General features: G+C 42.9%; 1 protein-coding gene across 3 annotated transcripts in view; it reads right to left on the bottom strand.

The window, feature by feature from the left end:
* ZNF609 (zinc finger protein 609) overlaps positions 1 to 12,423 on the bottom strand; it is a 210,812-nt gene extending 198,389 nt beyond the window's left edge. The window contains exon 1 of one of the 3 annotated variants that reach the window (XM_041743317.1): positions 10,966 to 12,423. The gene's annotated coding sequence lies outside the window, so the exon portion shown is untranslated. The remainder of the gene's footprint in view (positions 1 to 10,965) is intronic. The other 2 variants (XM_041743318.1, XM_041743316.1) reach the window with 2 other exon arrangements.
* Positions 12,424 to 13,180: the final 757 nt, after the last annotated feature.

The following is a 13,180-nucleotide window of genomic DNA, read 5'->3' on the forward strand; positions in this document are numbered from 1 at the left end:
AGGCCTACCTCATCCTTTACTCTAGGCATCCAAGGCCCAGTCAGCAGAAGGGTAAATCCTACCCCTCAGGGAACTAGCTACCAGGCCTCCAGTTTTACCCCTGGTGTCTTCCAGACATGACTGACTGCAATTTTCACCATGATTAACTTCCAGGAATGCCAGCCAGAGGAGCAGCCAGGAGAAAAGAACATAAGGAGTAGCTGTTTCCCCCTCTATGTCAGCTGGACTCTTTGAACAACTGCAGACACTGCCTCTTTCTCTCTACTAGGCAGAGCAGCATTCAACAACCTCAGCAAAGTGCCTAATAACCAGTAACACACCACCACTACCACTACCACTACCACATTTCTCAAATCTGCCTATTCTGACCGTCTTATTCTGTTTAAAGATTTATTTTTAGAGACAGACAGACAGTGGTGGAGGGGTTGTGGTGGAGAGAATCCTAAGTAGGCCCTGCACTCAGCTCTGAGCCCAACTCAGGGCTCAATCTCACAACCCTGAGATCAGACCTGAGCCAAAACCAAGAGTCAGATGCTTAACCTACCGTACTACCCAGGTGCCCCTAACTTATTTAAAGCTGCAGCCCACCCCTCTCTCTCACCTGTTCTTCCTCCACACTCCTAATCCCTCTTACTATGCTCTATTTTTTTCTCATATCATTTATCAGCCTCATAATAATTATTTATTATGCTTAGTTCTAGATTCTTCTGTATAAAGATAAGATCCATGAGGTTGGGGTTCTTTTTTTTTCTTTTTTGGTCCACTGTGTTCACTGATAAATCTTAAGCAGCTAGAACAAGACCTCACATATAGTAGGAATCTGATAAATATTTATAGAATGAAAGAAGTAAGAAAAACTAAAAAGACTTCCCAGAGGTCAACAATACCCACAGGGCCCAACAGTGCCTATATTCCTCTAATAGAACCAGTCTGGTTCCCATGTCTGACCTACATTGCCTCCACCTGCCATGTACTTACTCCTCCCCCTCCCCAAAGTCTTCCATCAACTAGGATATATGGAACCACAGTACTGCTGCAGGCAGTAAATGCAACAAATGCTTGTCCTTGAGTCTGAAGGATTTCTGAAAGCTTTCATAGTCTGCCTTCTTCCTAGGTTATGCAGTTTGGGATAAAATGTGTTGAATGAAAGTTACCTTAGCATAAAAGGAAGCCTAAAAAAAAAATTACAAGAAGTTTGTTTTCAAAAATCAAATTCCAATTCAATTTAGCAAGCATTAATTAAGCATAAAGTTATATTCAAAAAAGCAATGGGCTAGAAGCCATGAGGAACAGAGGAGACACAGTGTCTTCTGCAGTTCAGAATAAGGGAGGAAAAATATATTCACAAATAATTATAATTAAAGACAACATGTGAGAAAGTACTGTAACAGAGATCCTAGCAAGGAAAGAAATACAGAGAAGATGAAATCAATCCTGGAGATAGTTGGGTGGGAAGAAAAGGGTTAAGAAAGGCTTCGGGAAGGAGATGAAATTTTTTTGCTAGGTTGAAGGAAGGGTCAGATTTGGAGTTGAATGCTTTGGAGCAGGAAGGGTCATTTCAACGGAAAAGAAAAAAATAAGGTGTTCAGAGTGAAAAAACGCACGGTAAGCTGAAGGAATGGCTTTAAGAAGAGTGAGAAATAAATTAAGTAAGGCTGAGGAAGGCCAAGGCTGGTCAGATTACAGAGGATGTGGAGTACTGGCCCATGCAGGCAAAGAGAACCATTTAAGGTTTTTCAGCAAGAAGTGAAATGATAAAAACTGTATTTTTAAAAATATACATGGGGGGGAGGGGGTGCGGGGAACGACACACACAGGACTAGCTCAACCAGCACAGCATGCAACTCTTGAACCCAGGGTTGTGAGTTCAAGCCCCACATGGATATAAAGATTACTTAAAAATACGATCTTAAGAGGCAACTGGGTGGCTCAGTTGGTTAAGCATCCAACTCGTGATTTTCACTTAGATCATGATCTCAGGTGGTGAGATCAAGCCCTGCATCAGGCACTGTGCTGGGTGTGGAGCTTGCTAGGATTCTCTCTTTGCTCCTTTGCTCCTGCCCTCTCAAGTGAGCACTGCTCTAAAAAATAAAATAAAAAAGTTTAAAAAATAATTTAAAAAACCCAACTGGGATATCTGGCTGGCTAAGTCACGGCAACATGCAACTCTTGATCTTGGGGTCATGAGTTTGAACCCCATGTTGGGTGTAGAGATTACAAAAAAAAAAATTATTAAATAAAACTTAAAGGGGGGCAGCCCGGGTGGCTCAGCAGTTTGGCACCGCCTTCTGCCCAAGGCCTGATCCTGGAGACCTGGGATGGAGTCCCAGGTCCGGCTCCCTGTAGGGAGCCTGCTTCTCCGCTTGTCTCTCTCCCCCTGCATGGAGCCTCCTTCTCCCTTTGCCTGCCTGTCTGCCTGTCTCTCTCTCCCTCTCTCATGAATAAATAAATGAAATCTTAAAAAATAAAATAATAAAATAAAACTTAAAGGGGCATGTAGGTGGCTCAGTTGGTTAAGCATCCAACTCTTGATGTCAGTTCAGGTCTTAACCTCACGTTTGTGAGCTCAAGCCCCATGTTGGGCTCCATGCTAGGCATGGAGCCTACTTAAAACAAAACAAAATTAAAAAAAAAAGATAAGAGACGCCGGGGTGGCTCAGTGGTTAAGCGTCTGCCTTCGGCTCAGGGCATAATCCCGGGATCTGGGATGGAGTCCCACATTGGGTTCCATGCAGGGAGCTTGCTTCTCCCTCTGCTATGTCTCTGTCTCTCTCTCTCTGTCATGAATAAATAAATAAATCTTAAAAAAAAACAACAACAACATAAAACAACTGCACTGGGGTTCCTTGTTATATACTTTTCTAGAACCAAATTCTTTCAGAGTACTTTAGTTCATGATCATATATCTATCAGTTTATTGTTGGTCTCCCCAACTACACTTACAAGTCCTGAAAGGAAAGGGACCATGTCTGGTCTGACACTTAAGTGCTCAATAACCATCAGTTAAGTGAATAAATAAAAACTGTAATAATATTGGGGCACCTGGCTGCCTCAATGGTGGAGCTGATGACTCTTGATCTCAGGGTTGTGAGTTCAAGCCCCACGTTGGGCATTGAGCTAATATTAAAAAAAATTATAATAATATTGCAGCAGTCTATAATATGAAATACAGAAAGAGACATTAACCATGATGAAGGCCTGAACTAGGTCAGGTGAAAAAGCAAAGCTAAATGCAAGATATTTAGAATAATCCAATTTTAGTGAATGATTAGATGAGGTAGAGAGGAAGAAAAAGAACCAAATATGAGTCCAAAGTTTTGTGCATGGCAACTGAAAGAAGTATAATGCTTAGGAGAGAAAAGAGTAGGCAGGTTTCAGAAATGATGGACTGGAGGTACATTTGAAAGCAGATGCCAAATAAAAAAATTTTCTCTCTTCCTTTAGATTCATATACCCAAAGACTGCACAATTCCAATTTCTCTTTTTATAGTTCCATTTCTAATACCATTCTTTAAGATTGCTCTAGAAGGATTACTTCGAGAACAAAGATAAATGCTGAGTTTCACATCAAACTTTAGAATTTGTAACTGAAATTTATAAGGTACATTCTAGAAGAACATCCTCTTCTGCTCACATAAGTGAAAGTTCATCCTAACAAAACCCAAAGTGTCCACCTAGAAATGTTGCTAGGAACATTTTTGGTAACATGCCAAAAGCCCACTAGCTGTACTTTGTACATAGAATATTGCAGACACTGCTGCCTTCCCCTACAAATACTGAACTACAGCCTAAGAAACTACAGGTACAAGTATGCAATGCAGTACCAAACCTGCAATATGGCCTAACTGCCAGGATCTGGATTTCATTCCTGGTATGGTTTGATTACCAAGGGTTGCATGGCATCTACTCTGGCCACTTTCCAATTCAATACCCTACACATCTTAATACCCTATACATCACCTGACACTTAAAAAACAAAACAAAAACCCATCTACAAAAACAATTTAGATTTCTAATATATACCTTTCTAAAATCTCATATTCAATTGGAGCACTTCCCAAAATAATCTTTAGATTACCTAAAAATTAGTAATATGCTAAAGATGGCTGGGAACAAAGCAAAGCACTCCTCATATTTGGTTCTTTTTCTTCCTCTCTACCTCATCTAATCATTTGGACTTTTTTTGAGTCCAAAACAAACAATAGTTCCACTCACCAAATTTTTCTATTACAGACTAATGGATGTTTTAAATGCAAATTTAAAAACAGTGAATGCTTCTTCTAATGTTCAAAGGTAGATTAAACGTGATTTTTGCTATGTTAACAAAGAAAGGCTGTAAGACCACCATCATAACACTCAAATAATAGTGCTACTGGAAGTCCCCAAGCCAAGAATTAACTAGGAAATGCTGATAAAATCCTTACTTGAGGAATTAACTTGGTTATGCAATTTTATTCCTTTAAACTGCTTTAAAGCAAAATTTCCTAATATTATTGTCAATTCCAAAATTCCTACTATCACCTACCAGCTTTTTATCCCTCAGTCCCTTTTACAGGGCATTTAAGGGATCTTCCCTGTTAGTCATACTTCACTAAATGTCATCAAGTTAGCATTTTTGGCATTAAAAATCACATAATTTTATTTTCCAAACAAAACACAGCAGGCAATCATATTTAATCCCAAGAAGTTAATTCAAAGCAAGTTTTGTACTAATTGGTCAAAAATGGAAAAGTACCCAACACACCTCCACGATCAGTCCTATTTGGCTCAAAGTTTCAGATATAAGAGATTTTAAAATGTTAGATTGCTGGCTTAACACACAAAATTACTTCCAGCAAATCTTTTGAGGTATAATTTCCTTCTCACAAGCTGAAGTTCTTTTTCTACAGCTTCCTAATTCCCACTCCTATGGTTTGAGCAGACTAGAAAAAAAATATATTTGACAAGCTAGTGAACCTGCACAATAAGTGCGTAAGACCATCTGAAAGAAGATGGCCTAGTAAAAAGTGCACAGCATAAGCTTTACAAACATATCAAAAAGTGAGGGTCAAGCCCCATAGAACTAAGGCTGTACTCATTAGCCTTTCTGTATACTGACTATATTTTTGACACAGTAATAAAAAAAAACTGCTCACTTATGTCAACCAATTTGTCCTGTTCTTCCAATCTCAGCATCATAAAATTCTACAGCTAAATGGAACCTTAAGGAATGATCTTGTTTAACAGTACTCATTTTACAAATAAGGAAAGTGAAAACAGTGGAGTGACTAGCACAAGGTCACACAGCTAGTTAGAAGCACATCAGTGATGAGAACTGGGGTTTTATGACACCTATTCTAGGCTTTGAAAAACTGGATTAGCAAAGAAAAAACGTAACACTCTTAAATCAGACAATAACTTAACTGGAACTAAGCCACACAAAAATAAAATTCATCCACATAAGGAGAGCAAAGGGTTAGAACAGGAAGTACCCCAAATTAAACTGAAAGCAGCAACACCTGTTCAGCCAACCCAGGGGTCTCCTAAGGACATCACCTCACACGTATTTTCTGAACCATTTTATTACTATGTGCCAGGATGTGTGTCCTGTGTGTCTGTGAAAGGCACCTCCTCAAGACAAGGGCACAATGGCAACAAAGGTCTGGAAAATGATAACTTCGGGTATAGATAACTGATGGCACTAAAGGAACCCACAAATGTGCCAACAGTCAAAAAGGACTGAACTTGAAGGGTATACAGAGAGATTGCTGGGAGCAAGTAATCATGAAAACGGTGTAAGAATAAAAATCCAAGAGAGCAAAGTTGGCCACACACTAATGACCAGAGAGCACAATAAAAAGAAGGCAGTTTCAGAGCTTGCCTGGCATCAGACAGCTCTCACCTGCGAAAGAAAGAAGGAAAAAATTCTCACAGAGACAAGAGAAAGATTGGAGGTCTGCTCCTGAGTGATGGACTAGATATGACCTAATAGGTATTTGCCATCTCTTATTTCTGGGACTCTGATCCAAGAACAAACAGCAAGAGGACCATGAAAAATCAGCCCTGTTGGATCTGGAGTTCTGCCTTGACAAGATATAAAGCTCATTCACAGATCTGACTGTGCTCATGAGACTGCAGTTCAACTCCTGCTGCTAGAGCAAGGGGAGGGGGAAGGAAGACAGAAAGGGGTGAGTGGGAAGGAGGTGGAAGATCTGGGTTGTGACTATAATAGCTACAGTAATTAGAGTGTTTCCAAGCTGCTGGAGAAGTCTTCAGAGCAGGGGAACTAGGATGAGAGATGGGGGAGGGGAAGAAGCATGAGAAAGCAAACTACTGAAAATGCTAGGAAAGTATATGGTGGTGGTTTGTGAACAGTTTAAAACATATAAACAAACAACTGTGATGGCTTCATGTGGGCAAATAAAGAAGTTTATATTCTTTCCTAGAAGTGAATACTATACAAATAACTGCCAGGCTCCCACTGAAAGCTAGGTTATGAACTAGGTTTAAGCAGATTATTGCAAATGTCCCCATCTTTGCCTCATACAGTTGCCTCCTTTTCCCCTAAATCAATCAATCAATCAATCAATCACTCTATCTAAAGTTCTCTCTGTATCCCTCTGAAAAACAAGTTAGAGCCTTCACTCCACTTGGAAAAGGGATTTCTGAACTCTAAACAATTAATATCCTTATTTCCCTTCAACCAACTGTTAACTGATATCCAGTGAATTCAAAGAGAGTGAGAGATTCAACAGGAGCACACAGCCTGTTGTGTTGATCTAACACAGAAAATAACCAAAGGGCCCTAAAAAGTAAGAAAATAAACACCCAAGTTACTTGTTCATATATTTTAGGATCTATGGCACTGCCTTCTATAATGCACGAACATGTGAAAGAAAAATATTAACAGAAGATGATGATGGTAATCTACAAGAAAAACCTGGGAATTTGCAAAAAACCTAAAAATAGAAAGTCCTCCTTCAAGTTATAGGAAATGCTATACTTGTTTTTAAGATAAATACGTAGTTGAAGTATTTCTTAACGTGATTTGGCTTGAGGTGATTTGATTTTAACAGTGATGTTAATCTCAACCCCAGAGAAGAGTTATAAAGATGCTGGGAGAAACTAAAAATGGAACAGGACATCTGAAGAGATGCAAACTTCATATGGAGATTTACATTCATAAAATAAAAACATATGCAAATTTCTTGAGGGAGGCATGTCAGGTAGACCTACACAAAAAGTCAATTATATCCTTTGCATAAAACCTGCTGGGTATTTTCCCAGTGGGCTAAATCTTTTTCACCACACTGAAAGCAAAGAATTTTCTCCTTCCCATTTCCCCCTAATAAACAAGCACTAGAAAACTGAATTACCACTATTTCCTTCCCATTCATAGGGCGTAAGACCAGAAATCAAGAAATATAAGGCCGGGTAGGACCATGTCTAAGGCATATTACTCAGTATTCTAAAAGAAACACAGAGAAAGAAGAATCTCTTAACTCTCTTTCATTATCGTCTCACTAACAAACCTGTATCAGGCATTAAGAAATGTGAAACAAAGAGCAATTTCACACATATGAACTGAATCTAAACCACGGAAGACTCAGTATTTTCTTGTCACTGTGGCATGTGATTCTTTAACCACCTGCTCAATAATCCCTCTTCAGCTGCACAGCTGCTGCCAATTCCACATGCCCAGCTAGGCAGGTGCTTTGGTGAATTACCTGTTCCCTAGTGAAAAGAGTCCTTCACTGGCACTTAGTGGGCCCAGAACCTGCCAATCAGCAGCACCGATCTTCATTTTGTCTGTCACAGCCAACTTTTATAAGGTATCTTGAAGGCGTATTTAGCGCACTATGTGATTTTGTATTTTGCGGGGTTTTGTTCTTGTTGTTGTTCTTTGTTTTTTTAAAGGAAACGGATTTTTAAAAATCAAGTAGAAGTGAGGATTCAGCTGCTGAAAAGAAAACTTGCCACACAACATAAGGCTGCCTTATCTCAGAGTGGCCCCATCTGTCTGGCAGTATTCCCATCCATGACTGGCTTTCCTCAAGGGAAGTAACAATTGCTCAGCTACCTTTGTAGCAGAAGAAAGGGGTAGTAGAAAGTGCTATGGTACCTGGCAGGAATGAGAGAGGAAGAACTTCTGGAGATCACACATCATCCCTGTACTTAAGTCTCCATGGCTGAGTCCAGGCAGTAGTGTTCCGAGTCAATAAGTAAGGAGTGGCACTTCTACTCGTCAGAGCAATTGCTAAACCCCTCAACAAATTATCCTGTTCCAGTCGTTTAGTTGCTATATGCTAATTGCAACATAATTACTACCAGGAGCCAAAATTATGCTCCTATATCCTCCACAAAATAAGCACTAATCTGCCCAGCTATCTAGACCTCTCACAAGGAAACATTTTCTACCAAAAAAAAAAAAAAAAAACCAAAGTGCTCTCTGAAAGATGGTCATAATCAAAAGACTCATAAGACTCCTTGTGGCAAGGGCCCAACTCTGAAACCACTAAATCTAATCAGGGCAAACTTAATAGGAGGCTTCTACCTTCACTGTCCCCTGACAGGATTCAGAATGAATGCTCAAACCTACGAGTAAAATGCTTTGGGCTCAGTTTAGCTGAGGCTTCACTCAGAGACCTTGGACAGGTAAGTTGGAAACAGTCTAAAGGCAGACAATACTTCTAGTAAGACTTTAAACAGTTTTGTCATCAAGAACAACATGTTTCCTCCCAACAAAGCCCAACACCTAAATGGCGAGTCATCATTTTAAGAAACTCATTGAAATAAAGGGACGAGGGATGAGGCAGGCAACATAATCACACTCGGCACCTCAGAAAGACCTCTACCAAAACCTAAGGCTGAAGTTCCTATTCAACAATACCCTATAGGATATGGTTGGCTATTGTGTACTGTGTGCAACTGCCCTCTCACAATGAGTCTGATTTCTAATCTCTTCTTAAAGAAAAATTTTCTTTAATATACTAAATGGAAACCTCATTTCTAATCCCAAATAATTTTTTACCCAACTAATAATACCTAAATACTATCTGGGCACTTCTATGAGATATTTACGGGGGAAAGGGTTTCTTCTAGTTTGTTCTCATCCTTCTCTCATTAACCCCCCCCCCCCAGGACCTCAAATGATTTTTATGTTCATCATTTTGACAAATTTCTCCCTAATACAAAGGCAGAGATGACCTTTCTGCACAATGAGCAAGTCATCTCTTTTCATCGGAATTAAAGATTGAAAGGAAAGTTGTTTTGTTTCCACAGCCCTTGCCTAGATAGGCAAATTCTGTGGCTTTTTTGTTGTGCAATTATTGCTGACCAGGAAGTCACCATTAGAAAGGTGACTTGGTCCTTGACTCCTTATCTTAACCCTGCAAAGGTTTTTGATGGTATTCCTAAACAAGCAAAAATCATTGTTGAGTGTCCCATCTCTATAAAAAGAATTAAATATGATGGTTCACACAAGAGTGGAAACCTCCCCCTGGAGTCTTCTTCCTTAAAGGTCTGACACAAACATCGGGATTGAGTCTCCCAGACACTATTCCTCCACAACTTAGTACAGGCTAGCCAAAGAGGCAGGCACAACATGGCTGGCATCCCCTATTCTTCTGAAAAATGTGTGCCAATGAGCTCTGCATTGTTCCTCACTCAAAAAGAAGAGCCTTTCTGTCTGGCCTCCTCCAATGGCAAGCCCCAGTCTGGAAAAGGAAGAAAATGGCACTGAGGAGCCTGGGAGATGGAGCATATCCAAAGCTCTCAGACAAGACTTGAACCTATGACCTTCACTGTGTACACAATAGCCGGGTGAGAGGGACCGGTTTATCTCTGCAGCAGCAGTTCTCAGCCCTGGGGTAGCACTCCCGATAAAATGACACAGACTATTGTGTGTGGCAGCAGAACAGTCATCTCCTCACAACAGCCTAAACCAGCACTCCCTCCCCCAAGACAAAGCAGCAGGGGTGAAATTAACTCAAGGCTGCAGAGCAAAGCCTAGTACAGAAAAGAGAGGCCTGTGGGGGATTGGGGACTCTCCTCAACCCCTGGGGCTCTGGACACATGGCTGGAAACAGACAGGCTTTCTCCCCCACCTTTCCCACTCTCGTTTAGGTAGGAAGCTGTTTCTTAGAGAATTTAATCATCTGTGATTTGCTCAGAAATATTCCCCCTGAAGGGCTCTGATCTCTCCACCCTGTGTGAGCCTAATTCCTAGAAGCTGAAATGACTGTTTGCTGCTGCCTGTTTCACAAACACACATTAATTGGTCAGATGTGTCTCCTCCTCCTCAACCCCAGAGGGAGGAAGGAGAATCTGAGCAAAGCACAGAGATGATCCAACCGTAATTACACATAAAGGGAAAAGAGGGCAGCATGGGTTTTTCCAAACAGGACAGGGTCACAAATCCTCCCGGGGGTACAAGGAGAGCAGTTAAGGGCCAGGCCCAGGGATCCCTCCATCTTGAAGAAAAGGATAGGAGTAAATGTGACCTGAAGACTGGAAGGAGCACACACCCACAACCTACTTACTGCACACTCCCGGCCACCTTGCTCCCCCCTCAGGGCCGCGCACACGTCCTGCGCTCAACCCTTCGCCCTAAACCCCCCTAACTCCCTGACCAGCCCCAGCCGCCCTAGGGCCCCCTCGAGATACCCAGACTCGCCACTAAAACTCTCTGGCCTGTCCCCGCAACCCGGCCAGACCCTAATCCTCTCTTGGGCACCCCTACCCTGAGGCTGAACCCGCCCCGGCCACGCTTTGAACTTCACCCCGCGCCCCTCGACGCCCCCTCCCCCACCCACGCAACGACCCCCCTCCCCCCCAACACACCTTCCCCTCGCTCCGCCCCGGCCCCCCAACCCCCACTTCCTCCGTCAGGCGCCGCTGCCCCCGGCCCCCTCAGCCCCGGCCCCCCTCAGCGCCGCGGCCTCTCTCCTCCCCCAGCCCCGGCTCCACACAAAGCTCCGGACTCACCGCGCGGCCGGTCCCGGGAGCCGCCACCTCCGCCCGCCCGGGGCCCCGGGCCGTAGAGCCGCCGCTGCTACGGGGCCCAGGCCGCCATCCGTTCCCGCGGCCCCTCCCCCCCCACCCCACCCCGCCTCGGCTCCGGCTCTCCGCCCCCTCCCCGCGCCGCTCCGCCCCGCCCGGCCGGTGCCGCTGTGTCCGGGGCCGCGGGTCCCTCAGCCGCCGCCACCGCCGCCGCCGCCGCCGCGATCCGGGACAACCAGGGCCGCCCCGAAGACCCGGAAACTGGACTACCGGGCCCTCGGATCCGGATTCCGGGCTGCTGTGGAGTCTGGAGCAGGAGTGCGCCGGGGAAACCCGGAACCTGAATGAAAGAGCCAAATCCTGGGCCTCGGAATGCGTGGTCACACGGAGCCCGGATTAGAGTCGTAGCTCTGGGAATGCTGGAAAACCCGGCGAGCCGGTTAAAATACAGATAAACTCGAAGAAACCTGGATTGGAGAGCTCGAACCTAACGCTCTCTCCTCGTGGAAAGAACTCTCGCTGAACCAGACTTCCTCGCAGAGAGGTCTCTGGGGGAAGTATCATACCTTAAGTACACAAGGCACCAGTTCCGTAGGGGTCTTTCCACCATGGGGAGAGGCAAAGACCGTAAGGGGTCTAACGTGAACATCCACAAAGAAGCAGAAGAGCAAGCGCAGCTCATAATGGTTTCATCCATTTTATCCTTTGGTTCAGCAAAATTATCAACCCCCTAATTTTTTATTCTTTGTTCTCCAGTTTTTCTTAGAATTACCGCATGTTTTCCTCTCCAAAATACCTACTTCTCATCTTCTACATCCCTTTTCATCTCACCAAATCTTGTTGATTTTTATTATCTAAAAGCCCTATGCGGTCCTTCTCGAACCCACTATTCTATTTCTCAGGACTGTAAGTTTTACCTTTCCCTACCTTTCATTCATGTGTGATTGCCCAGCGCACTACACAGTAGACATTCAGTCCATGTTTACGTTAACCCTTCCAAGCACCTCTCATTTGTGAAACATAAACTCATGACCTTTTCCCTTAAAACTTCCACCTCATTCCACAGCAAATTTCTCAAGGCCCTCCTTAGCCCCTCTTATGTCCTTCCTGTGTCCTTGATCATTTTAGCTCTGCAGTTTTTAATCTTTCCTTTCTTCCATTATCCTGAGGCATCCTTTAACAGTGCCACTCAAGATAGTGTCTCAAGATAGTGTGTGACTTGGTGATACAGCCAGGTCAAAAAACCCCATTACTCTCCATCTACACACACAAACACAGTACACAAGATGGGGGAGTGGTTGAAGGGAGTGAGCTGAAGACGAACAGTAAGCCTGCCGGGGGTAGGATGTTCAGCTCACCAATATTCAACTTGTACAAATACAGTACAGGGCAGGACTTATTCCAGGTGACAGCACACTTCCAATCACTACTTGGCAATCTTACAAGTGAGGATTCAACTACTTAGAAGGTAGGCAAAGAACAGGATTTGGTATTTTATATTTAGATGTGATTTAATTAAGGGTCAACACTCAGGTAGTCATCTACTGAAGAGCATGACCCTACCATTGGAGAGGACAAGACTGCAAAGATGGGAAGAAAAGGAAAATAAACAGTTCTACAGTGAACTTCAATTTTTAGCCAAAGAAAGTTCTCAAGCCTGGAAGAACTACCAAAAATTTTGAAGGGATTGATGTCCTGTACACTAAAAGAATCTTTAAGGTTTGACCTCCTGTTCCTCTAGGTTGGCAAATTATGGCTTACAAGCTCACCACCTGTTTGGTATGTCCCATGAGCTCAGAGTGGTTTTTACATTTTTTAATGGCTGAAAAATAATCAAAATATTTTGTGATGTGAGAATATGAAACTCAAATTTCAGGGTCCATAAATAAAGTTTTATGGGTTCATTAGCCACACTCATTCATTTATGCATTATCTATGGATTCATTTGCATTGTAATAGCAGAGTTCCATAGGTGTAATAGAGATTTGTATGACCTGGAAAGCCTGAAATACTTGCTTACAGGCCCTGTACAGAAAAAGTGTACAGACCCCTGCTCTGAACAAGCACTGTCTCATAGAACTTTTTGCAATGATGGAAATGTTCTCTAATTGTGCCCTCCAGTTCAGAAGTCAGTAGCCACATGTGGCTGTTTGAGCCCTTGAAATTTGTGACAGAAAAACTGATTTCTTAATTTCATTTA

This window comes from Vulpes lagopus, chromosome 2 (assembly GCF_018345385.1).
Source record: "Vulpes lagopus strain Blue_001 chromosome 2, ASM1834538v1, whole genome shotgun sequence".
Classification (NCBI taxonomy): Eukaryota; Metazoa; Chordata; class Mammalia; order Carnivora; family Canidae; genus Vulpes; species Vulpes lagopus.